The 20723-nt window shown below is 47.1% G+C and overlaps 27 non-coding genes across 27 annotated transcripts; all 27 read right to left on the bottom strand.

Annotated features, from left to right (window-relative positions):
- Positions 1-64: 64 nt before the first annotated feature.
- TRNAT-UGU (transfer RNA threonine (anticodon UGU)) lies at positions 65-137 on the bottom strand. The gene has a single exon. It is a non-coding gene; the product is annotated as a tRNA-Thr (tRNA).
- Positions 138-964: 827 nt separating this feature from the next.
- TRNAL-CAG (transfer RNA leucine (anticodon CAG)) lies at positions 965-1047 on the bottom strand. The gene has a single exon. It is a non-coding gene; the product is annotated as a tRNA-Leu (tRNA).
- Positions 1048-2227: 1180 nt separating this feature from the next.
- Positions 2228-2300, bottom strand: TRNAT-UGU (transfer RNA threonine (anticodon UGU)). Its single transcript has one exon. It is a non-coding gene; the product is annotated as a tRNA-Thr (tRNA).
- An 823-nt stretch (positions 2301-3123) lies between these two features.
- TRNAL-CAG (transfer RNA leucine (anticodon CAG)) lies at positions 3124-3206 on the bottom strand. Its single transcript has one exon. It is a non-coding gene; the product is annotated as a tRNA-Leu (tRNA).
- Positions 3207-3675: 469 nt separating this feature from the next.
- On the bottom strand, positions 3676-3748 carry TRNAT-UGU (transfer RNA threonine (anticodon UGU)). The gene has a single exon. It is a non-coding gene; the product is annotated as a tRNA-Thr (tRNA).
- A 648-nt stretch (positions 3749-4396) lies between these two features.
- On the bottom strand, positions 4397-4469 carry TRNAT-UGU (transfer RNA threonine (anticodon UGU)). The gene has a single exon. It is a non-coding gene; the product is annotated as a tRNA-Thr (tRNA).
- Positions 4470-4564: 95 nt separating this feature from the next.
- Positions 4565-4647, bottom strand: TRNAL-CAG (transfer RNA leucine (anticodon CAG)). The gene has a single exon. It is a non-coding gene; the product is annotated as a tRNA-Leu (tRNA).
- Positions 4648-5840: 1193 nt separating this feature from the next.
- On the bottom strand, positions 5841-5913 carry TRNAT-UGU (transfer RNA threonine (anticodon UGU)). The gene has a single exon. It is a non-coding gene; the product is annotated as a tRNA-Thr (tRNA).
- A 389-nt stretch (positions 5914-6302) lies between these two features.
- TRNAT-UGU (transfer RNA threonine (anticodon UGU)) lies at positions 6303-6375 on the bottom strand. Its single transcript has one exon. It is a non-coding gene; the product is annotated as a tRNA-Thr (tRNA).
- Positions 6376-6471: 96 nt separating this feature from the next.
- On the bottom strand, positions 6472-6554 carry TRNAL-CAG (transfer RNA leucine (anticodon CAG)). The gene has a single exon. It is a non-coding gene; the product is annotated as a tRNA-Leu (tRNA).
- Positions 6555-7022: 468 nt separating this feature from the next.
- On the bottom strand, positions 7023-7095 carry TRNAT-UGU (transfer RNA threonine (anticodon UGU)). The gene has a single exon. It is a non-coding gene; the product is annotated as a tRNA-Thr (tRNA).
- A 655-nt stretch (positions 7096-7750) lies between these two features.
- Positions 7751-7823, bottom strand: TRNAT-UGU (transfer RNA threonine (anticodon UGU)). Its single transcript has one exon. It is a non-coding gene; the product is annotated as a tRNA-Thr (tRNA).
- A 99-nt stretch (positions 7824-7922) lies between these two features.
- Positions 7923-8005, bottom strand: TRNAL-CAG (transfer RNA leucine (anticodon CAG)). The gene has a single exon. It is a non-coding gene; the product is annotated as a tRNA-Leu (tRNA).
- A 633-nt stretch (positions 8006-8638) lies between these two features.
- Positions 8639-8721, bottom strand: TRNAL-CAG (transfer RNA leucine (anticodon CAG)). Its single transcript has one exon. It is a non-coding gene; the product is annotated as a tRNA-Leu (tRNA).
- A 631-nt stretch (positions 8722-9352) lies between these two features.
- TRNAL-CAG (transfer RNA leucine (anticodon CAG)) lies at positions 9353-9435 on the bottom strand. Its single transcript has one exon. It is a non-coding gene; the product is annotated as a tRNA-Leu (tRNA).
- Positions 9436-9904: 469 nt separating this feature from the next.
- TRNAT-UGU (transfer RNA threonine (anticodon UGU)) lies at positions 9905-9977 on the bottom strand. The gene has a single exon. It is a non-coding gene; the product is annotated as a tRNA-Thr (tRNA).
- A 647-nt stretch (positions 9978-10624) lies between these two features.
- On the bottom strand, positions 10625-10697 carry TRNAT-UGU (transfer RNA threonine (anticodon UGU)). Its single transcript has one exon. It is a non-coding gene; the product is annotated as a tRNA-Thr (tRNA).
- Positions 10698-10793: 96 nt separating this feature from the next.
- TRNAL-CAG (transfer RNA leucine (anticodon CAG)) lies at positions 10794-10876 on the bottom strand. The gene has a single exon. It is a non-coding gene; the product is annotated as a tRNA-Leu (tRNA).
- Positions 10877-11344: 468 nt separating this feature from the next.
- On the bottom strand, positions 11345-11417 carry TRNAT-UGU (transfer RNA threonine (anticodon UGU)). Its single transcript has one exon. It is a non-coding gene; the product is annotated as a tRNA-Thr (tRNA).
- A 655-nt stretch (positions 11418-12072) lies between these two features.
- TRNAT-UGU (transfer RNA threonine (anticodon UGU)) lies at positions 12073-12145 on the bottom strand. The gene has a single exon. It is a non-coding gene; the product is annotated as a tRNA-Thr (tRNA).
- A 95-nt stretch (positions 12146-12240) lies between these two features.
- TRNAL-CAG (transfer RNA leucine (anticodon CAG)) lies at positions 12241-12323 on the bottom strand. The gene has a single exon. It is a non-coding gene; the product is annotated as a tRNA-Leu (tRNA).
- Positions 12324-13514: 1191 nt separating this feature from the next.
- Positions 13515-13587, bottom strand: TRNAT-UGU (transfer RNA threonine (anticodon UGU)). The gene has a single exon. It is a non-coding gene; the product is annotated as a tRNA-Thr (tRNA).
- Positions 13588-13685: 98 nt separating this feature from the next.
- Positions 13686-13768, bottom strand: TRNAL-CAG (transfer RNA leucine (anticodon CAG)). The gene has a single exon. It is a non-coding gene; the product is annotated as a tRNA-Leu (tRNA).
- Positions 13769-14402: 634 nt separating this feature from the next.
- On the bottom strand, positions 14403-14485 carry TRNAL-CAG (transfer RNA leucine (anticodon CAG)). The gene has a single exon. It is a non-coding gene; the product is annotated as a tRNA-Leu (tRNA).
- Positions 14486-14947: 462 nt separating this feature from the next.
- On the bottom strand, positions 14948-15020 carry TRNAT-UGU (transfer RNA threonine (anticodon UGU)). The gene has a single exon. It is a non-coding gene; the product is annotated as a tRNA-Thr (tRNA).
- Positions 15021-15116: 96 nt separating this feature from the next.
- TRNAL-CAG (transfer RNA leucine (anticodon CAG)) lies at positions 15117-15199 on the bottom strand. Its single transcript has one exon. It is a non-coding gene; the product is annotated as a tRNA-Leu (tRNA).
- Positions 15200-15662: 463 nt separating this feature from the next.
- Positions 15663-15735, bottom strand: TRNAT-UGU (transfer RNA threonine (anticodon UGU)). The gene has a single exon. It is a non-coding gene; the product is annotated as a tRNA-Thr (tRNA).
- Positions 15736-20723: the final 4988 nt, after the last annotated feature.

Genomic DNA, 20723 nt, shown 5'->3' on the forward strand with positions numbered 1-20723 from the left:
AAGACAGCTGGTGAAAGAAAATAGGTTGTCAGGAAAGAAAGATACAGCGCATGAAATAACGCTTAGGCCCTAGTGAGATTTGAACTCACAACCCCTGGTTTACAAGACCAGTGCTCTAACCCCTGAGCTATAGAGCCACAGTGCTCTGTTGTGTAAATGTGTTTAAAAAAAAAAAAAAAAAAAAAAACGTTTTTGGCTGTGAAAGACTAGCAGGTAGGGGAACCGTGAAAAAACCATGCAAACGCTGTCAGAAGTGGGATTTGAACCCACGCCTCCAGGGGAGACTGAGACCTGAACGCAGCGCCTTAGACCGCTCGGCCATCCTGACACGGAGGTGCATTGTGCCACCGGAAAGTAGGGTGGTTGAGAGAGCTGAATTGTGGTCTTCTACGAAGCCTTCAATCAAGACATGTGAATGGCACCTAGCCCTTGAGGGCAGAAGTAAGGCAGCCTCCAGCTCTAGAATCATAGCTACCGTTATTAGGCCAACCCATGAATGGTGGCATAAGCACCAGTGTTGGCTTCTTGGCCATCCAGAAGAACGGAATACGGCCGCTCTCTTTTTAGGAAGAGAATGTTATGAATGTGGTCTAAGTCTTCTTGGAGCCAGTAAGATTTTTTTTTTTTTTTTGCTCAAAGTGGGGTCAATGTTGTGAACCTTGACCAGGGTTGAATGTAATGTGATCTTTCATGTAAGGGGAGTTGACCTAGAGGCAGTGGCGGTTTTTGAAAAGACAGCTGGTGAAAGAAAATAGGTTGTCGGGAAAGAAAGATACAGCACATGAAATAACATTTAGGCGCTAGTGAGATTTGAACTCACGACCCCTGGTTTACAAGACCAGTGCTCTAACCCCTGAGCTATAGAGCCACAGTGCTCTGTTGTGTAAATGTGTTAAAAAAAAAAAACGTTCTTGGCTGGGAAAGACTAGTAGGTAGGGGAACCGTGAAAAAAAAATGCAAACGCTGTCAGAAGTGGGATTTGAACCCACGCCTCCAGGGGAGACTGCGACCTGAACGCAGCGCCTTAGACCACTCGGCCATCCTGACACGGAGGTGCATTATGCCACCGGAAAGTGGGGTGGTTGAGAGAGCTGAATTGTGGTCTTCTACGAAGCCTTCAATCAAGACATGTGAATGGCACCTAGCCGTTGAGGGCAGAAGTAAGGCAGCCTCCAGCTCTAGAATCATAGCTACCGTTATTAGGCCAACCCATGAATGGTGGCATAAGCACCAGTGTTGGCTTCTTGGCCATCCAGAAGAACGGAATACGGCCGCTCTCTTTTTAGGAAGAGAATGTTATGAATGTGGTCTAAGTCTTCTTGGAGCCAGTAAGGTTTTTTTTTTTTGCTCAAAGTGGGGTCAATGTTGTGAACCTTGACCAGGGTTGAATGTAATGTGATCTTTCATGTAAGGGGAGTTGACCTAGAGGCAGTGGCGGTTTTTGATAAGACAGCTGGTGAAAGAAAATAGGTTGTCAGGAAAGAAAGATACAGCGCATGAAATAACGCTTAGGCCCTAGTGAAATTTGAACTCACAACCCCTGGTTTACAAGACCAGTGCTCTAACCCCTGAGCTATAGAGCCACAGTGCTCTGTTGTGTAAATGTGTTAAAAAAAAAAACGTTCTTGGCTGTGAAAGACTAGCAGGTAGGGGAACCGTGAAAAAACCATGCAAACGCTGTCAGAAGTGGAATTTGAACCCACGCCTCCAGGGGAGACTGCGACCTGAACGCAGCGCCTTAGACCGCTCGGCCATCCTGACAAGGAGGTGCATTGTGCCACCGGAAAGTAGGGTGGTTGAGAGAGCTGAATTGTGGTCTTCTACGAAGCCTTCAATCAAGACATGTGAATGGCACCTAGCCCTTGAGGGCAGAAGTAAGGCAGCCTCCAGCTCTAGAATCATAGCTACCGTTATTAGGCCAACCCATGAATGGTGGCATAAGCACCAGTGTTGGCTTCTTGGCCATCCAGAAGAACGGAATACGGCCGCTCTCTTTTTAGGAAGAGAATGTTATGAATGTGGTCTAAGTCTTCTTGGAGCCAGTAAGGTTTTTTTTTTTTTTTGCTCAAAGTGGGGTCAATGTTGTGAACCTTGACCAGGGTTGAATGTAATGTGATCTTTCATGTAAGGGGAGTTGACCTAGAGGCAGTGGCGGTTTTTGATAAGACAGCTGGTGAAAGAAAATAGGTTGTCAGGAAAGAAAGACACAGCGCATGAAATAACACTTAGGCCCTAGTGAGATTTGAACTCACGACCCCTGGTTTACAAGACCAGTGCTCTAACCCCTGAGCTATAGAGCCACAGTGCTCTGTTGTGTAACTGTGTTAAAAAAAAAAAAAAAAAAACGTTCTTGGCTGTGAAAGACTAGCAGGTAGGGGAACCGTGAAAAAACCATGCAAACGCTGTCAGAAGTGGGATTTGAACCCACGCCTCCAGGGGAGACTACAACCTGAACGCAGCGCCTTAGACCGCTCGGCCATCCTGACACAGAGGTGCATTGTGCCACCGGAAAGTAGGGTGGTTGAGAGAGCTGAATTGTGGTCTTCTACGAAGCCTTCAATCAAGACATGTGAATGGCACCTAGCCCTTGAGGGCAGAAGTAAGGCAGCCTCCAGCTCTAGAATCATAGCTACCGTTATTAGGCCAACCCATGAATGGTGGCATAAGCACCAGTGTTGGCTTCTTGGCCATCCAGAAGAACGGAATACGGCCGCTCTCTTTTTAGGAAGAGAATGTTATGAATGTGGTCTAAGTCTTCTTGGAGCCAGTAAGGTTTTTTTTTTTTTTTGCTCAAAGTGGGGTCAATGTTGTGAACCTTGACCAGGGTTGAATGTAATGTGATCTTTCATGTAAGGGGAGTTGACCTAGAGGCAGTGGTGGTTTTTGATAAGACAGCTGGTGAAAGAAAATAGGTTGTCAGGAAAGAAAGATACAGCGCATGAAATAACGCTTAGGCCCTAGTGAGATTTGAACTCACGACCCCTGGTTTACAAGACCAGTGCTCTAACCCCTGAGCCACAGTGCTCTGTTGTGTAAATGTGTTAAAAAAAAAACAAAAAAAAAAACCTTCTTGGCTGTGAAAGACTAGCAGGTAGGGGAACCGTGAAAAAACCATGCAAACGCTGTCAGAAGTGGGATTTGAACCCACGACTCCAGGGGAGACTGCGACCTGAACGCAGCGCCTTAGACCGCTCGGCCATCCTGACACGGAGGTGCATTGTGCCACCGGAAAGTAGGGTGGTTGAGAGAGCTGAATTGTGGTCTTCTACGAAGCCTTCAATCAAGACATGTGAATGGCACCTAGCCCTTGAGGGCAGAAGTAAGGCAGCCTCCAGCTCTAGAATCATAGCTACTGTTATTAGGCCAACCCATGAATGGTGGCATAAGCACCAGTGTTGGCTTCTTGGCCATCCAGAAGAACGGAATACGGCCGCTCTCTTTTTAGGAAGAGAATGTTATGAATGTGGTCTAAGTCTTCTTGGAGCCAGTAAGGTTTTTTTTTTTTTTTTTTGCTCAAAGTGGGGTCAATGTTGTGAACCTTGACCAGGGTTGAATGTAATGTGATCTTTCATGTAAGGGGAGTTGACCTAGAGGCAGTGGTGGTTTTTGATAAGACAGCTGGTGAAAGAAAATAGGTTGTCAGGAAAGAAAGATACAGCGCATGAAATAACACTTAGGCCCTAGTGAGATTTGAACTCACGACCCCTGGTTTACAAGACCAGTGCTCTAACCCCTGAGCTATAGAGCCACAGTGCTCTGTTGTGTAAATGTGTTAAAAAAAAAAACGTTCTTGGCTGTGAAAGACTAGCAGGTAGGGGAACCGTGAAAAAACCATGCAAACGCTGTCAGAAGTAGGATTTGAACCCATGCCTCCAGGGGAGACTGCGACCTGAACGCAGCGCCTTAGACCGCTCGGCCATCCTGACACGGAGGTGCATTGTGCCACCGGAAAGTAGGGTGGTTGAGAGAGCTGAATTGTGGTCTTCTACGAAGCCTTCAATCAAGACATGTGAATGGCACCTAGCCCTTGAGGGCAGAAGTAAGGCAGCCTCCAGCTCTAGAATCATAGCTACCGTTATTAGGCCAACCCATGAATGGTGGCATAAGCACCAGTGTTGGCTTCTTGGCCATCCAGAAGAACGGAATACGGCCGCTCTCTTTTTAGGAAGAGAATGTTATGAATGTGGTCTAAGTCTTCTTGGAGCCAGTAAGGTTTTTTTTTGTTTTTTTTTGCTCAAAGTGGGGTCAATGTTGTGAACCTTGACCAGGGTTGAATGTAATGTGATCTTTCATGTAAGGGGAGTTGACCTAGAGGCAGTGGCGGTTTTTGATAAGACAGCTGGTGAAAGAAAATAGGTTGTCAGGAAAGAAAGATACAGCGCATGAAATAACGCTTAGGCCCTAGTGAGATTTGAACTCACGACCCCTGGTTTACAAGACCAGTGCTCTAACCCCTGAGCTATAGAGCCACAGTGCTCTGTTGTGTAAATGTGTTAAAAAAAAAAACGTTCTTGGCTGTGAAAGACTAGCAGGTAGGGGAACCGTGAAAAAACCATGCAAACGCTGTCAGAAGTGGGATTTGAACCCACGCCTCCAGGGGAGACTGCGACCTGAACGCAGCGCCTTAGACCGCTCGGCCATCCTGACACGGAAGTGCATTGTGCCACTGGAAAGTAGGGTGGTTGAGAGAGCTGAATTGTGGTCTTCTACGAAGCCTTCAATCAAGACATGTGAATGGCACCTAGCCCTTGAGGGCAGAAGTAAGGCAGCCTCCAGCTCTAGAATCATAGCTACCGTTATTAGGCCAACCCATGAATGGTGGCATAAGCACCAGTGTTGGCTTCTTGGCCATCCAGAAGAACGGAATACGGCCGCTCTCTTTTTAGGAAGAGAATGTTATGAATGTGGTCTAAGTCTTCTTGGAGCCAGTAAGGTTTGTTTTTTTTTTTTGCTCAAAGTGGGGTCAATGTTGTGAACCTTGACCAGGGTTGAATGTAATGTGATCTTTCATGTAAGGGGAGTTGACCTAGAGGCAGTGGCGGTTTTTGATAAGACAGCTGGTGAAAGAAAATAGGTTGTCAGGAAAGAAAGATACAGCGCATGAAATAACGCTTAGGCCCTAGTGAGATTTAAACTCACGACCCCTGGTTTACAAGACCAGTGCTCTAACCCCTGAGCTATAGAGCCACAGTGCTCTGTTGTGTAAATGTGTTAAAAAAAAAAAAAAAAACGTTCTTGGCTGTGAAAGACTAGCAGGTAGGGGAACCGTGAAAAAACCATGCAAACGCTGTCAGAAGTGGAATTTGAACCCACGCCTCCAGGGGAGACTGCGACCTGAACGCAGCGCCTTAGACCGCTCGGCCATCCTGACACGGAGGTGCATTGTGCCACCGGAAAGTAGGGTGGTTGAGAGAGCTGAATTGTGGTCTTCTACGAAGCCTTCAATCAAGACATGTGAATGGCACCTAGCCCTTGAGGGCAGAAGTAAGGCAGCCTCCAGCTCTAGAATCATAGCTACCGTTATTAGGCCAACCCATGAATGGTGGCATAAGCACCAGTGTTGGCTTCTTGGCCATCCAGAAGAACGGAATACGGCCGCTCTCTTTTTAGGAAGAGAATGTTATGAATGTGGTCTAAGTCTTCTTGGAGCCAGTAAGGTGTTTTTTTTTTTTTTTTGCTCAAAGTGGGGTCAATGTTGTGAACCTTGACCAGGGTTGAATGTAATGTGATCTTTCATGTAAGGGGAGTTGACCTAGAGGCAGTGGCGGTTTTTGAAAAGACAGCTGGTGAAAGAAAATAGGTTGTCAGGAAAGAAAGATACAGCACATGAAATAACGCTTAGGCCCTAGTGAGATTTGAACTCACGACCCCTGGTTTACAAGACCAGTGCTCTAACCCCTGAGCTATAGAGCCACAGTGAATGGCACCTAGCCCTTGAGGGCAGAAGTAAGGCAGCCTCCAGCTCTAGAATCATAGCTACTGTTATTAGGCCAACCCATGAATGGTGGCATAAGCACCAGTGTTGGCTTCTTGGCCATCCAGAAGAACGGAATACGGCCGCTCTCTTTTTAGGAAGAGAATGTTATGAATGTGGTCTAAGTCTTCTTGGAGCCAGTAAGGTTTTTTTTTTTTTTGTTTGCTCAAAGTGGGGTCAATGTTGTGAACCTTGACCAGGGTTGAATGTAATGTGATCTTTCATGTAAGGGGAGTTGACCTAGAGGCAGTGGTGGTTTTTGATAAGACAGCTGGTGAAAGAAAATAGGTTGTCAGGAAAGAAAGATACAGCGCATGAAATAACACTTAGGCCCTAGTGAGATTTGAACTCACGACCCCTGGTTTACAAGACCAGTGCTCTAACCCCTGAGCTATAGAGCCACAGTGCTCTGTTGTGTAAATGTGTTAAAAAAAAAAAACGTTCTTGGCTGTGAAAGACTAGCAGGTAGGGGAACCGTGAAAAAACCATGCAAACGCTGTCAGAAGTGGGATTTGAACCCACGCCTCCAGGGGAGACTGCGACCTGAACGCAGCGCCTTAGACCGCTCGGCCATCCTGACACGGAGGTGCATTGTGCCACCGGAAAGTAGGGTGGTTGAGAGAGCTGAATTGTGGTCTTCTACGAAGCCTTCAATCAAGACATGTGAATGGCACCTAGCCCTTGAGGGCAGAAGTAAGGCAGCCTCCAGCTCTAGAATCATAGCTACCGTTATTAGGCCAACCCATGAATGGTGGCATAAGCACCAGTGTTGGCTTCTTGGCCATCCAGAAGAACGGAATACGGCCGCTCTCTTTTTAGGAAGAGAATGTTATGAATGTGGTCTAAGTCTTCTTGGAGCCAGTAAGGTTTTTTTTTTTTTTTTTGCTCAAAGTGGGGTCAATGTTGTGAACCTTGACCAGGGTTGAATGTAATGTGATCTTTCATGTAAGGGGAGTTGACCTAGAGGCAGTGGCGGTTTTTGATAAGACAGCTGGTGAAAGAAAATAGGTTGTCAGGAAAGAAAGATACAGCGCATGAAATAATGCTTAGGCCCTAGTGAGATTTGAACTCACGACCCCTGGTTTACAAGACCAGTGCTCTAACCCCTGAGCTATAGAGCCACAGTGCTCTGTTGTGTAAATGTGTTAAAAAAAAAAAAAAAAAACGTTCTTGGCTGTGAAAGACTAGCAGGTAGGGGAACCGTGAAAAAACCATGCAAACGCTGTCAGAAGTGGGATTTGAACCCACGCCTCCAGGGGAGACTGCGACCTGAACGTAGCGCCTTAGACCGCTCGGCCATCCTGACACGGAGGTGCATTGTGCCACCGGAAAGTAGGGTGGTTGAGAGAGCTGAATTGTGGTCTTCTACGAAGCCTTCAATCAAGACATGTGAATGGCACCTAGCCCTTGAGGGCAGAAGTAAGGCAGCCTCCAGCTCTAGAATCATAGCTACCGTTATTAGGCCAACCCATGAATGGTGGCATAAGCACCAGTGTTGGCTTCTTGGCCATCCAGAAGAACGGAATACGGCCGCTCTCTTTTTAGGAAGAGAATGTTATGAATGTGGTCTAAGTCTTCTTGGAGCCAGTAAGGTTTTTTTTTGTTTTTTTTTGCTCAAAGTGGGGTCAATGTTGTGAACCTTGACCAGGGTTGAATGTAATGTGATCTTTCATGTAAGGGGAGTTGACCTAGAGGCAGTGGCGGTTTTTGATAAGACAGCTGGTGAAAGAAAATAGGTTGTCAGGAAAGAAAGATACAGCGCATGAAATAACGCTTAGGCCCTAGTGAGATTTGAACTCACGACCCCTGGTTTACAAGACCAGTGCTCTAACCCCTGAGCTATAGAGCCACAGTGCTCTGTTGTGTAAATGTGTTAAAAAAAAAAAAAAACGTTCTTGGCTGTGAAAGACTAGCAGGTAGGGGAACCGTGAAAAAACCATGCAAACGCTGTCAGAAGTGGGATTTGAACCCACACCTCCAGGGGAGACTGCGACCTGAACGCAACGCCTTAGACCACTCAGCCATCCTGACACGGAGGTGCATTGTGCCACCGGAAAGTGGGGTGGTTGAGAGAGCTGAATTGTGGTCTTCTACGAAGCCTTCAATCAAGACATGTGAATGGCACCTAGCCGTTGAGGGCAGAAGTAAGGCAGCCTCCAGCTCTAGAATCATAGCTACCGTTATTAGGCCAACCCATGAATGGTGGCATAAGCACCAGTGTTGGCTTCTTGGCCATCCAGAAGAACGGAATACGGCCGCTCTCTTTTTAGGAAGAGAATGTTATGAATGTGGTCTAAGTCTTCTTGGAGCCAGTAAGGTTTTTTTTTTTTTTGCTCAAAGTGGGGTCAATGTTGTGAACCTTGACCAGGGTTGAATGTAATGTGATCTTTCATGTAAGGGGAGTTGACCTAGAGGCAGTGGCGGTTTTTGATAAGAAAGCTGGTGAAAGAAAATAGGTTGTCAGGAAAGAAAGATACAGCGCATGAAATAACACTTAGGCCCTAGTGAAATTTGAACTCACGACCCCTGGTTTACAAGACCAGTGCTCTAACCCCTGAGCTATAGAGCCACAGTGCTCTGTTGTGTAAATGTGTTAAAAAAAAAAACGTTCTTGGCTGTGAAAGACTAGTAGGTAGGGGAACCGTGAAAAAAACATGCAAACGCTGTCAGAAGTGGGATTTGAACCCACGCCTCCAGGGGAGACTGCGACCTGAACGCAGCGCCTTAGACCACTCGGCCATCCTGACACAGAGGTGCATTGTGCCACCGGAAAGTGGGGTGGTTGAGAGAGCTGAATTGTGGTCTTCTACGAAGCCTTCAATCAAGACATGTGAATGGCACCTAGCCGTTGAGGGCAGAAGTAAGGCAGCCTCCAGCTCTAGAATCATAGCTACCGTTATTAGGCCAACCCATGAATGGTGGCATAAGCACCAGTGTTGGCTTCTTGGCCATCCAGAAGAACGGAATACGGCCGCTCTCTTTTTAGGAAGAGAATGTTATGAATGTGGTCTAAGTCTTCTTGGAGCCAGTAAGGTTTTTTTTTTTGCTCAAAGTGGGGTCAATGTTGTGAACCTTGACCAGGGTTGAATGTAATGTGATCTTTCATGTAAGGGGAGTTGACCTAGAGGCAGTGGCGGTTTTTGATAAGACAGCTGGTGAAAGAAAATAGGTTGTCAGGAAAGAAAGATACAGCGCATGAAATAACGCTTAGGCCCTAGTGAGATTTGAACTCCCCACACCTGGTTTACAAGACCAGTGCTCTAACCCCTGAGCTATAGAGCCACAGTGCTCTGTTGTGTAAATGTGTTAAAAAAAAAAAACGTTCTTGGCTGTGAAAGACTAGCAGGTAGGGGAACCGTGAAAAAACCATGCAAACGCTGTCAGAAGTGGGATTTGAACCCACGCCTCCAGGGGAGACGGCGACCTGAACGCAGCGCCTTAGACCACTCGGCCATCCTGACACGGAGGTGCATTGTGCCACCGGAAAGTGGGGTGGTTGAGAGAGCTGAATTGTGGTCTTCTACGAAGCCTTCAATCAAGACATGTGAATGGCACCTAGCCCTTGAGGGCAGAAGTAAGGCAGCCTCCAGCTCTAGAATCATAGCTACTGTTATTAGGCCAACCCATGAATGGTGGCATAAGCACCAGTGTTGGCTTCTTGGCCATCCAGAAGAACGGAATACGGCCGCTCTCTTTTTAGGAAGAGAATGTTATGAATGTGGTCTAAGTCTTCTTGGAGCCAGTAAGGTTTTTTTTTTTTTTTTTTGCTCAAAGTGGGGTCAATGTTGTGAACCTTGACCAGGGTTGAATGTAATGTGATCTTTCATGTAAGGGGAGTTGACCTAGAGGCAGTGGTGGTTTTTGATAAGACAGCTGGTGAAAGAAAATAGGTTGTCAGGAAAGAAAGATACAGCGCATGAAATAACACTTAGGCCCTAGTGAGATTTGAACTCACGACCCCTGGTTTACAAGACCAGTGCTCTAACCCCTGAGCTATAGAGCCACAGTGCTCTGTTGTGTAAATGTGTTAAAAAAAAAAACGTTCTTGGCTGTGAAAGACTAGCAGGTAGGGGAACCGTGAAAAAACCATGCAAACGCTGTCAGAAGTAGGATTTGAACCCATGCCTCCAGGGGAGACTGCGACCTGAACGCAGCGCCTTAGACCGCTCGGCCATCCTGACACGGAGGTGCATTGTGCCACCGGAAAGTAGGGTGGTTGAGAGAGCTGAATTGTGGTCTTCTACGAAGCCTTCAATCAAGACATGTGAATGGCACCTAGCCCTTGAGGGCAGAAGTAAGGCAGCCTCCAGCTCTAGAATCATAGCTACTGTTATTAGGCCAACCCATGAATGGTGGCATAAGCACCAGTGTTGGCTTCTTGGCCATCCAGAAGAACGGAATACGGCCGCTCTCTTTTTAGGAAGAGAATGTTATGAATGTGGTCTAAGTCTTCTTGGAGCCAGTAAGGTTTTTTTTTTTTTTGTTTGCTCAAAGTGGGGTCAATGTTGTGAACCTTGACCAGGGTTGAATGTAATGTGATCTTTCATGTAAGGGGAGTTGACCTAGAGGCAGTGGTGGTTTTTGATAAGACAGCTGGTGAAAGAAAATAGGTTGTCAGGAAAGAAAGATACAGCGCATGAAATAACACTTAGGCCCTAGTGAGATTTGAACTCACGACCCCTGGTTTACAAGACCAGTGCTCTAACCCCTGAGCTATAGAGCCACAGTGCTCTGTTGTGTAAATGTGTTAAAAAAAAAAACCGTTCTTGGCTGTGAAAGACTAGCAGGTAGGGGAACCGTGAAAAAACCATGCAAACGCTGTCAGAAGTGGGATTTGAACCCACGCCTCCAGGGGAGACTGCGACCTGAACGCAGCGCCTTAGACCGCTCGGCCATCCTGACACGGAGGTGCATTGTGCCACCGGAAAGTAGGGTGGTTGAGAGAGCTGAATTGTGGTCTTCTACGAAGCCTTCAATCAAGACATGTGAATGGCACCTAGCCCTTGAGGGCAGAAGTAAGGCAGCCTCCAGCTCTAGAATCATAGCTACCGTTATTAGGCCAACCCATGAATGGTGGCATAAGCACCAGTGTTGGCTTCTTGGCCATCCAGAAGAACGGAATACGGCCGCTCTCTTTTTAGGAAGAGAATGTTATGAATGTGGTCTAAGTCTTCTTGGAGCCAGTAAGGTTTTTTTTTTTTTTTTTGCTCAAAGTGGGGTCAATGTTGTGAACCTTGACCAGGGTTGAATGTAATGTGATCTTTCATGTAAGGGGAGTTGACCTAGAGGCAGTGGCGGTTTTTGATAAGACAGCTGGTGAAAGAAAATAGGTTGTCAGGAAAGAAAGATACAGCGCATGAAATAATGCTTAGGCCCTAGTGAGATTTGAACTCACGACCCCTGGTTTACAAGACCAGTGCTCTAACCCCTGAGCTATAGAGCCACAGTGCTCTGTTGTGTAAATGTGTTAAAAAAAAAAAAAAAAAACGTTCTTGGCTGTGAAAGACTAGCAGGTAGGGGAACCGTGAAAAAACCATGCAAACGCTGTCAGAAGTGGGATTTGAACCCACGCCTCCAGGGGAGACTGCGACCTGAACGTAGCGCCTTAGACCGCTCGGCCATCCTGACACGGAGGTGCATTGTGCCACCGGAAAGTAGGGTGGTTGAGAGAGCTGAATTGTGGTCTTCTACGAAGCCTTCAATCAAGACATGTGAATGGCACCTAGCCCTTGAGGGCAGAAGTAAGGCAGCCTCCAGCTCTAGAATCATAGCTACCGTTATTAGGCCAACCCATGAATGGTGGCATAAGCACCAGTGTTGGCTTCTTGGCCATCCAGAAGAACGGAATACGGCCGCTCTCTTTTTAGGAAGAGAATGTTATGAATGTGGTCTAAGTCTTCTTGGAGCCAGTAAGGTTTTTTTTTGTTTTTTTTTGCTCAAAGTGGGGTCAATGTTGTGAACCTTGACCAGGGTTGAATGTAATGTGATCTTTCATGTAAGGGGAGTTGACCTAGAGGCAGTGGCGGTTTTTGATAAGACAGCTGGTGAAAGAAAATAGGTTGTCAGGAAAGAAAGATACAGCGCATGAAATAACGCTTAGGCCCTAGTGAGATTTGAACTCACGACCCCTGGTTTACAAGACCAGTGCTCTAACCCCTGAGCTATAGAGCCACAGTGCTCTGTTGTGTAAATGTGTTAAAAAAAAAAACGTTCTTGGCTGTGAAAGACTAGCAGGTAGGGGAACCGTGAAAAAACCATGCAAACGCTGTCAGAAGTGGGATTTGAACCCACGCCTCCAGGGGAGACTGCGACCTGAACGCAGCGCCTTAGACCGCTCGGCCATCCTGACACGGAAGTGCATTGTGCCACTGGAAAGTAGGGTGGTTGAGAGAGCTGAATTGTGGTCTTCTACGAAGCCTTCAATCAAGACATGTGAATGGCACCTAGCCCTTGAGGGCAGAAGTAAGGCAGCCTCCAGCTCTAGAATCATAGCTACCGTTATTAGGCCAACCCATGAATGGTGGCATAAGCACCAGTGTTGGCTTCTTGGCCATCCAGAAGAACGGAATACGGCCGCTCTCTTTTTAGGAAGAGAATGTTATGAATGTGGTCTAAGTCTTCTTGGAGCCAGTAAGGTTTGTTTTTTTTTTTTGCTCAAAGTGGGGTCAATGTTGTGAACCTTGACCAGGGTTGAATGTAATGTGATCTTTCATGTAAGGGGAGTTGACCTAGAGGCAGTGGCGGTTTTTGATAAGACAGCTGGTGAAAGAAAATAGGTTGTCAGGAAAGAAAGATACAGCGCATGAAATAACGCTTAGGCCCTAGTGAGATTTAAACTCACGACCCCTGGTTTACAAGACCAGTGCTCTAACCCCTGAGCTATAGAGCCACAGTGCTCTGTTGTGTAAATGTGTTAAAAAAAAAAAAAAAACGTTCTTGGCTGTGAAAGACTAGCAGGTAGGGGAACCGTGAAAAAACCATGCAAACGCTGTCAGAAGTGGAATTTGAACCCACGCCTCCAGGGGAGACTGCGACCTGAACGCAGCGCCTTAGACCGCTCGGCCATCCTGACACGGAGGTGCATTGTGCCACCGGAAAGTAGGGTGGTTGAGAGAGCTGAATTGTGGTCTTCTACGAAGCCTTCAATCAAGACATGTGAATGGCACCTAGCCCTTGAGGGCAGAAGTAAGGCAGCCTCCAGCTCTAGAATCATAGCTACCGTTATTAGGCCAACCCATGAATGGTGGCATAAGCACCAGTGTTGGCTTCTTGGCCATCCAGAAGAACGGAATACGGCCGCTCTCTTTTTAGGAAGAGAATGTTATGAATGTGGTCTAAGTCTTCTTGGAGCCAGTAAGGTGTTTTTTTTTTTTTTTGCTCAAAGTGGGGTCAATGTTGTGAACCTTGACCAGGGTTGAATGTAATGTGATCTTTCATGTAAGGGGAGTTGACCTAGAGGCAGTGGCGGTTTTTGAAAAGACAGCTGGTGAAAGAAAATAGGTTGTCAGGAAAGAAAGATACAGCACATGAAATAACGCTTAGGCCCTAGTGAGATTTGAACTCACGACCCCTGGTTTACAAGACCAGTGCTCTAACCCCTGAGCTATAGAGCCACAGTGCTCTGTTGTGTAAATGTGTTAAAAAAAAAAAAAACGTTCTTGGCTGTGAAAGACTAGCAGGTAGGGGAACCGTGAAAAAACCATGCAAACGCTGTCAGAAGTGGGATTTGAACCCACACCTCCAGGGGAGACTGCGACCTGAACGCAACGCCTTAGACCACTCAGCCATCCTGACACGGAGGTGCATTGTGCCACCGGAAAGTGGGGTGGTTGAGAGAGCTGAATTGTGGTCTTCTACGAAGCCTTCAATCAAGACATGTGAATGGCACCTAGCCGTTGAGGGCAGAAGTAAGGCAGCCTCCAGCTCTAGAATCATAGCTACCGTTATTAGGCCAACCCATGAATGGTGGCATAAGCACCAGTGTTGGCTTCTTGGCCATCCAGAAGAACGGAATACGGCCGCTCTCTTTTTAGGAAGAGAATGTTATGAATGTGGTCTAAGTCTTCTTGGAGCCAGTAAGGTTTTTTTTTTTTTTGCTCAAAGTGGGGTCAATGTTGTGAACCTTGACCAGGGTTGAATGTAATGTGATCTTTCATGTAAGGGGAGTTGACCTAGAGGCAGTGGCGGTTTTTGATAAGAAAGCTGGTGAAAGAAAATAGGTTGTCAGGAAAGAAAGATACAGCGCATGAAATAACACTTAGGCCCTAGTGAAATTTGAACTCACGACCCCTGGTTTACAAGACCAGTGCTCTAACCCCTGAGCTATAGAGCCACAGTGCTCTGTTGTGTAAATGTGTTAAAAAAAAAAAACGTTCTTGGCTGTGAAAGACTAGTAGGTAGGGGAACCGTGAAAAAAACATGCAAACGCTGTCAGAAGTGGGATTTGAACCCACGCCTCCAGGGGAGACTGCGACCTGAACGCAGCGCCTTAGACCACTCGGCCATCCTGACACAGAGGTGCATTGTGCCACCGGAAAGTGGGGTGGTTGAGAGAGCTGAATTGTGGTCTTCTACGAAGCCTTCAATCAAGACATGTGAATGGCACCTAGCCGTTGAGGGCAGAAGTAAGGCAGCCTCCAGCTCTAGAATCATAGCTACCGTTATTAGGCCAACCCATGAATGGTGGCATAAGCACCAGTGTTGGCTTCTTGGCCATCCAGAAGAACGGAATACGGCCGCTCTCTTTTTAGGAAGAGAATGTTATGAATGTGGTCTAAGTCTTCTTGGAGCCAGTAAGGTTTTTTTTTTTGCTCAAAGTGGGGTCAATGTTGTGAACCTTGACCAGGGTTGAATGTAATGTGATCTTTCATGTAAGGGGAGTTGACCTAGAGGCAGTGGCGGTTTTTGATAAGACAGCTGGTGAAAGAAAATAGGTTGTCAGGAAAGAAAGATACAGCGCATGAAATAACGCTTAGGCCCTAGTGAGATTTGAACTCACGACCCCTGGTTTACAAGACCAGTGCTCTAACCCCTGAGCTATAGAGCCACAGTGCTCTGTTGTGTAAATGTGTTAAAAAAAAAAAACGTTCTTGGCTGTGAAAGACTAGCAGGTAGGGGAACCGTGAAAAAACCATGCAAACGCTGTCAGAAGTGGGATTTGAACCCACGCCTCCAGGGGAGACGGCGACCTGAACGCAGCGCCTTAGACCACTCGGCCATCCTGACACGGAGGTGCATTGTGCCACCGGAAAGTGGGGTGGTTGAGAGAGCTGAATTGTGGTCTTCTACGAAGCCTTCAATCAAGACATGTGAATGGCACCTAGCCGTTGAGGGCAGAAGTAAGGCAGCCTCCAGCTCTAGAATCATAGCTACCGTTATTAGGCCAACCCATGAATGGTGGCATAAGCACCAGTGTTGGCTTCTTGGCCATCCAGAAGAACAGAATACGGCCGCTCTCTTTTTAGGAAGAGAATGTTATGAATGTGGTCTAAGTCTTCTTGGAGCCAGTAAGGTTTTTTTTTTTTGCTCAAAGTGGGGTCAATGTTGTGAACCTTGACCAGGGTTGAATGTAATGTGATCTTTCATGTAAGGGGAGTTGACCTAGAGGCAGTGGCGGTTTTTGAAAAGACAGCTGGTGAAAGAAAATAGGTTGTCAGGAAAGAAAGATAGAGCGCATGAAATAACGCTTAGGCCCTAGTGAGATTTGAACTCACGACCCCTGGTTTACAAGACCAGTGCTCTAACCCCTGAGCTATAGAGCCACAGTGCTCGGTTGTGTAAATGTGTTAAAAAAAAAAAAAAAACGTTCTTGGCTGTGAAAGACTAGCAGGTAGGGGAACCGTGAAAAAACCATGCAAACGCTGTCAGAAGTGGGATTTGAACCCACGCCTCCAGGGGAGACTGCAACCTGAACGCAGCGCCTTAGACCACTAAGCCATCCTGACACAGAGATGCGTTGTGCCACCGGAAAGTGGGGTGGTTGAGAGAGCTGAATTGTGGTCTTCTACAAAGCCTTCAATCAAGACATGTGAATGGCACCTAGCCGTTGAGGGCAGAAGTAAGGCAGCCTCCAGCTCTAGAATCATAGCTACCGTTATTAGGCCAACCCATGAATGGTGGCATAAGCACCAGTGTTGGCTTCTTGGCCATCCAGAAGAACGGAATACGGCCGCTCTCTTTTTAGGTTACTTCAGTGACATCACTGCTGACCTCAGCCAGATCCTCCTCTTAAGTGTTATGATCACTTCTGCAGCATGTACTGCTGGCTGCAGTTTTACTGAAGACTAGCAGTTTTTGATTTCTTTGTGTAACGATAGGTGTCAACACACAGAGAGAATCTGATTATTGGTGATCTGCCGTATCACCAAGAATACAGATGTATACCTGATTATTGATGATCTGCAGAATCACCAATAATACAAGTATGACTAACCTCTGGGACTAAAACAGTAATAACAATAATGACAATGTCCAAAACACCCGGTCGTGGAAATGTCCACCACACAGTGATTCCTCAGAGGTGTGGTTACCTCTGAATGGGAACCCCGTATGTGAGATCCTCTAACAGGCTGGAAGAGGAGTCTCAGCCTCTAGCAGTAACAATCTGCTAGGGCACGCGTCTCAAAGAGGCAAGCCTCAGAAATTACCCATTCCTATTCCTCTGCACTCCACAGCGCCATCTGCCGGTGGGAATTCCCCTCTACTGGTGCTTGCACCAAAAGCTGGGTTCTAGTATCTTGACACGCTTGTGGAGGACTTCCGCAGTGTCAGCGCACATCTTTTGCGCTGACCACGGAGATATCCCACAATCGTTACAAGCTCACTGTTTTTTCATCTTTAAGTTAGCCAATAAATGGTATCATCCTGATTCAAAACTCCTTGCTTTTCGATAAGTCAAGCTTTGCAATGGGAAGAAGAGGAGGAACATCCTTCTAAGAGACGGCGGTACTTTCCGCATCTTAAAAGGAAACCTTTAACCTTTCCTGTAATGGAGGAAATAGAGGAGCTCATTCAGGATGCATGGTCCAAGCCAGAGAGAAAAGTATCTTTAACTAACCGATTCTCAAAGTTATACCTAATGGAGAGCGAGCTTATTAAACAGTTGGATAGTCCACCTGTGGTAGATGCTTCGGTCATTAGACTGGCAAAACATGTAACTTTGCCTCTGGAGGATGTGGTATCATTTAAAGAGCCTTTAGAAAGGAAGGTAGACACGGATTTGAAGAGAGCCTACGGGGCAATGGGTTCAGTATGCAAACCGGCCATTGCACTGATGGCTGTTTCTCGTGCGCTCAGAGCATGGACTGAGAATCTGGAGGGAGCTATTCAATCCAATGTAGACCGCAAGACACTCATCATAGCGCTCGAAGAATTTAAGTTAGCCTCTGATTATATAAGAGAGGATGCTATAGATATTATTAGGTGTGCAGCTCGTATAATATTACACACAGTGGTGGCTAAGAGGGCCATGTGGCTCCGTCCGTGGTCAGCGGATACAAATTTGAAGACTGCATGGTGAAAAATCCCTTATAACGGGAAGAATTTATTTGGTCCCAAGATGGACTCGGCTATATCAAGGGTGACTGGGGGCAAATCTGGGTTACTTTCCCAGGAAAGACGCCAGAGAAGAACGTGTAATAATTGTAACGATCCGCTCAGCTGCCTGCGCAGGCAGGCAGCCTTTTGATCATTATTCAGGTCTGCATGCTGCAGGACTCTGGAAAGAAGACCTTCTGTCAGTTTTGCAGCTTGTGCTTGCTGAGGAATTTGCATACGTTGTCATGCAAATTGCCTGGCCACATTCATTGGAGGCGTGTACTATAAGCAGTATGTGTGTCCCACAATGCTTCGCTGCTCATAGAGGTTTGTTCCTGCTGGACTCACCTGGAGTGTCAGCCATTGCTATCTTAGTATAGTTAATTCTTGGGGAGTGCTCCTTGCATTCCTAGTTAGTGCAGTCAGTTTGTGTATAATTTGTACTGCCTATTCTGTCCTGTCTTGTCTGTCGCGATTGCGCTGTCACCAGCGGCGGTTGATAGCGAATCGCTCTGTCTTGTTTGGATCGCACTAGCCTCTAGCGGTAGCGGCTGTGGATCCTTCTGATCTAGTTCCTGGAGTGTAAGCTGGAGCAGCGGTTGCTACCAGCTAACTCATCTGATCTGTCTTGTTTAGATCGCACTAGCCACTAGCGTTAGCGGCTGTGGATCTTTCTGATCTGTGTTCCTGCTTGGATCACACTTGCTCTGGCGGAAGAGCGGTGGATCCTTTCTGCCTAGTTCCTGTTTCTCGTTTGTCTGTCTTGTCTGATACGGGTGCTTGCTGTAGGCTCGATGAGGTAACCGTTAAGCAAGCGTTCACGTTCTTTGTTTCGTGTTTGTCTGTTGATGGTTAGTTAGGCGTGCTTGTCTCTATTGTGCTTATCACGCGGAGACCGCGCATAACCGCGTGCACTGTTGCAAATGAGTGCGGTGTTCGCGGTTAGCTAGCGTTTATTATTTTCCGTATCTTCTCATTGTATGATTTGCTGTGCCTTTGCTATCCTCGTATTCTGTTCTGATCTGCCTTGTGTCACTTCTGGCAATCGCCGTTCTTGGCGGTTGCGTTTCTGTTTCGCACCTGCTGTTGTGTGTGCGCGGTCGCGGGGTGGCGACTAGATTGGCGCACATACATACAACCTGTCCCTTTGCTCGTTCTCATTCGCAATCGCTTCTCTTGCGATTGCGTTCTGCGCTTCGTACAATTCCTGTCTGGCATTTGTGGAGGTACAGAGGATTGGTTCCTCTGCACTCCCCAGCGCCATCTGCCGACAGGAATTTCCCTCTACTGGTGCTTACACCAAAAGCTGGGTTCTAGTATCTTGACACGCTTGTGGAGGACCTACGCAGTGTCAGCGCACATCTTTGTGCGCTGAACACGGAGATATCCCACAATCGTTACAATAATGCGCGGAAGCGCAGCCGCTCGCTTTAAGAGCGGGGAGGCTGCTTCGACATCAAGTGTGGCGGCGCCGCATGGAGGAGCCGCCGCACGCCGCATGAGAAGCAGTGAACGCGGAAAAGCCGCCGCGTGCAGTGCGGCGGCTCCCGCGGCGGACGCCAGGAAGAGTGCTGGTGTGGCTGGGACTCATAGTCCACCAGCCTTGAGAGTGACGCGCGCGCTGAGGCAGAGCATATATGGCAGGCAGAAGTGAGTCAGCTGACCAGGCTGGTCAGCTGACTCTGGCTCCACTCCCCATTGGTCCAGCACTTGGGGAGGTGCTGGAGAGGGGCTTGTGTATATATACGGCCAGCTGTTCAGTTGCTGGTCATCTGGCGTTGCGAACACACACGTGGAAGCACTCAGACCTGTAGTCAGATCCTTAAGTGTGCCGGGACCAGCTGGAGCTGTAATCCTACACTTAGCTAGATTCTGTTGATAGCTAAAGTACTAGTTTGATTGTAATTATCGGTTATGACTTTTTGCCTGCCTGACTATCCTCCTGAACTCTGACCTTGTACCTCTATATTTCTGATACTCTGTTGCCGAACCCCGGCTCGTCCTTGGACTCTGTTTCTGCCTCCTGATCTTGTACCTCGATATTTCTGATACCCTGTTGCTAAACCCTGCCTGTACTTTAGACTCCGCCTCCGCCTACTGTATTTGTACCTTATCTGTCCGTGTGTTAACTACTTGGCTTGTCCGATCTCGAGAACCGACCTCACTATTGGAGGCGGTTCCCTGTCCTGTTAGTGACACTTCCTCCTGAGTGTCACTTTCAGACATTCCTTCCTACTGTCAGCCTGACTCCTCCCGCGTTGGAGAGTTCAGGTCTTTGGAAGGAATCCGTGCAGTACTCCTTACTGCACTGAGGCCTAGTCCTCTAAGTGTTACTGTTACACCAAACACTACACTCTACTCAGGTGAACAGAGGTTAGCTGGTATATCGGATTATCGGTGATACTGCAGATCACTTATAATCTGGTACACATCTGTTTTCCCAGTGATTCTGCAGATCACCGGTAATCAGATCCTCTCTGTGCTTCACCAATCGTTACAGAACGAAACCCAATGATAAAAGACCCTTTCAGAATAGGTACAGAGACTATAGATCATCCAGAAGTACACAGTCCTTTCGGAAGAATTGGCAAAGTACCCAGTCAAATCTTTCGAAACTCAATAAACAGAAGGGTGTCAGTACCAGTACTCAACCCTCAAAGACCTTCTGATGGTGTGCTTGCCCACCTGGAGCCGGTAGGGGGGACGACTCCAAGAATTTGCGCATCTGTGGGCGAAAGAGATAGAGGACCCTTGGGTCATAAGTACTATAAGGTGGGGGCACTCCTAGAGCTTCAGAAAGGAACCCCCTTACCACACTTCAGACCGACGTTGTTACCGACGTCAACGGAAAAGCTCAAGATTCTACAGCAATACATAAAGGAGCTAATAGAGAAGAAAGCAATCATTCAGGTAGAACCTGCAGAGAGATTTCAAGGACTTTACTCTCCCCTATTCTTAGTAACCAAAAAATCAGGACAGTTACGTCCAGTCTTAGACCTACGCTTCCTAAACGATCACATACAGCAGGAAAGATTCAAGATGGAATCTCTACAGACAGTCGTCCCCACAATCCAACTAAACGATTGGATGATGGCAATAGACTTGGCGGATGCCTACCTGCACACACCAATTAACAGCTCGTTCCAAAAATACCTCAGATTTTCTATGGGAGATGTGCACTACCAGTTCAGGGTATTGCCCTTCGGCATCTGCA

The sequence above is a fragment of the Hyperolius riggenbachi genome, chromosome 1, assembly GCF_040937935.1.
Source record: "Hyperolius riggenbachi isolate aHypRig1 chromosome 1, aHypRig1.pri, whole genome shotgun sequence".
NCBI lineage: Eukaryota > Metazoa > Chordata > Amphibia > Anura > Hyperoliidae > Hyperolius > Hyperolius riggenbachi.